The following is a 2,844-nucleotide window of genomic DNA, read 5'->3' as shown; positions in this document are numbered from 1 at the left end:
TTCTAAGTGATCAAATCTAATAAAATGGAAAAACAAACAAACAAACCAGGTTTACTAAACAGTCCAAAAGGCAACATAGGAGTAAGCAATAAAAACCAATGTGTGAGTGGTCCTTGTCCACATCAGCCTCAAGAGGAGTTAGGGCTCTCCAATTTCCTCCAAATCATACATTTTGGTTTTTGATTTCTTTTTAAGATTTTTAAAAAGTGAGGCCCAGGAGTGTAGCAGGCCATCCTATGCCTAGCAGCAAGTCCATCCTGCCTGCATCAAGCTCTGGCCCATGTCCCTCAGCAGCAACTTGAGCCTCACTCCTGTGCTATGCTTCTCAGCACATACTTGACCGTGTAGGCAAAGGCTGCAAACCCAACTATAACAAATAAGTTCGCCAAAGCGCCACTCAGGGAGTCCATGATGCCTGTTGGCCTGTAGGAACCCAGAGAGGTTCGGCCCGGCAACAGGTGCATGCCCATTGAAGAGCTGGAGCCCATTCTGGCCAAGGTGCATCTCCCCATCAGGAACCAACGTCTGGCAGGGGAAGGTTCTGGGGCCTGCAACTTAGTTCACCTTGTGCGTTCTATTTCTGTTTAATTTCCTCCACAACTTCAGGAAATAATTCACAAAAGACTTTGTCTTTTGAATTAAACACTAACCTCTGCTGCTAGCTGTCTTTTCGTGAAGTCCGATGTTTCTATGCTGCCCAGGGTGGGGCCCTTCTCGAACATGAAGCTCGGAAGCCCTGTTAGAATGGTGAAGACAGACCACACTGGATTCCATGTGTCTGGGTGGAAATCTGTGATGGAGATACACAGCCTTGTGTTGCACTTAAACCTCCCATTGGGGGTTATCATGTAAATACTAGGAGGCTTAAATGGAAACTCTCTGGGAAACATTAGTTTTCCATGATAACAGCCACCTTCATAAGGAGTCATCTCAGGGCCTCGGACAACATAATGACAATCAAGAATATTTGGAGGGATGGGCTCCGCACAGATGCAAGGCACAGGGTCTTTCTTGATTCGAAAGTAGTCCTGTTTCAACCTCTGTGTTGCTGTTGTTGGAGCTCTCTTACTGCTGTTACTGCTCATCTCTCCCTGAGGCCACCCCAGCGCTCAGGTTTGCCATGGTCGAGGCCAGAGCAGGGGGCAGAATGATGGGGCCCGTTCGTGAGCCGCACCCGCACTGAGACTTTGCCCACCGCACCTGCTGCTGCACCTTTGCTGCTACTGCTTCTCAGCTTCCAAGATCCAAACTGTGTTCTTAAAGCTGGATGTTTCATAATAAAACACCAGGAAAATGATAAAAGATTTGATTAGCATTAGCACAAACAAGGTAATTTGAATATAGCATGCACATTAAATTGGTGTTGAAATGTTAAATTTCTTGAATTTTATGACTATAATGTGGTTATACAGAAAAAAGTCTGTTGCATGACTTTTTCTGAGGAGACAAGAACACATGTTCACCCTGACTGCATCATTGGAAATATCAACCCCAACGTGGGTAGTAAATGGTTCATGGAGACTTCATTCCTAGGGCTCCGTGATTGTCTTAGTTTTGCTTCTGTTTCTGTGATAAAATGCCCTTACAAAAAGCATATTACAGAGAAAGTTTTTGTTTACAATTCTAAGTCACAGCCCCTTAGAGTGGGAAGTCAAGGAAACAGGAACTTGAAACAGCTATTTATATCACATTCACAGTGAAGAACAAAGAGAAATGGACATATACAAGTTGCTTACTTACATTCTCTATTATTGTATAGTTCAGTGCCCAAACCCTGGGATGGCGCCACTCACTTGCAGGCTGGGTTCTTCCATAGCAATTAAGACAATCAAGGCAATTCCGAACACACATACCCACTTGCCAATCTAATCTAGATAATCCCTCATTAAGATTCCCTCCCTTTGTGATTCCACATCAAGCAAGGTTGACAACTAAAAGTTATCACCAACTCAACAACATGCCATCAGCTCCATTGAAGACTCCCTCCCTGGCAATGGTTTGTCTCTTTTATAAGCTTGGAGAAGAACTATGAGTTTCCTCATCCCTCTAAGTTTTGATAGCTTCCTGGGTCTTATGGACCCACTCCAGCCCTCCAGATAAATGGTTTCAATTTGAAGGAAATAACTATTTATTCATATATTCCTATATATAAATATATCAGAACAATTTCTCATTTTCAATGTAACAATGTCACTCTTAGATTAATCTGAAATATTGAGGAATAAAGTATTGTACTGCATACAAATACATCACAAAGAATTTTGAAAATAACTCTCTCTGTCTCTCTGTCTCTGTCTCTCTCTCTCTCTCTCTCTCTCTCTCTCTCTCTCTCTCTCTCTCTGAGTGTAGAAGGCATAATGACAGACTATATCTTGGGAAAGTTATTTTATGTATTGCATTTTTGTATAAGTTTAAAATTTCCAAATTAAATATTCATAAAGAATCATAAAGTTGTTTAAATTCTTTGGAGGAAATAGACTTAACACAATGAGCTGGGTAAATGGCCTTAGAATACATTCGAAGATCCTGGTGAAGGATGAGTGGAAGATCTTTGAAAAGTGGCAGTGGCTCATCTATAGATAAGTCTTCCTAAGAAGTTTAAAAGTGGGGAGAAAATTACACCACCCCTGGCCCAAGCACAAAAAGCTAAAGAAGTAGCCATATCAGTAGTGAATTATATGTATTTGTCCTTCCTTTGGACCAAAAAAAAAAAAAAAAAAAACTTTTCTATGACAATAGAGCTGTGCTATTAATACAGAGATAGTTTCAAGTATGATTGGCTTCCAGACCACAGAACAAACAGTCCCAAATAATGTCTATTACTAAATCCTAAAAGGAAATACA

At 41.2% G+C, this 2,844-nt stretch overlaps 1 pseudogene; it reads right to left on the bottom strand.

Moving 5' to 3' along the window:
- Positions 1-305: 305 nt before the first annotated feature.
- Positions 306-1,091, bottom strand: LOC100764886 (annotated as a pseudogene).
- Positions 1,092-2,844: the final 1,753 nt, after the last annotated feature.

This window comes from Cricetulus griseus, chromosome 2, assembly GCF_003668045.3.
Source record: "Cricetulus griseus strain 17A/GY chromosome 2, alternate assembly CriGri-PICRH-1.0, whole genome shotgun sequence".
Classification (NCBI taxonomy): Eukaryota; Metazoa; Chordata; class Mammalia; order Rodentia; family Cricetidae; genus Cricetulus; species Cricetulus griseus.
Note: the sequence above shows the minus strand (reverse complement) of the source record. Positions and strands in the feature narration are given on the sequence as shown.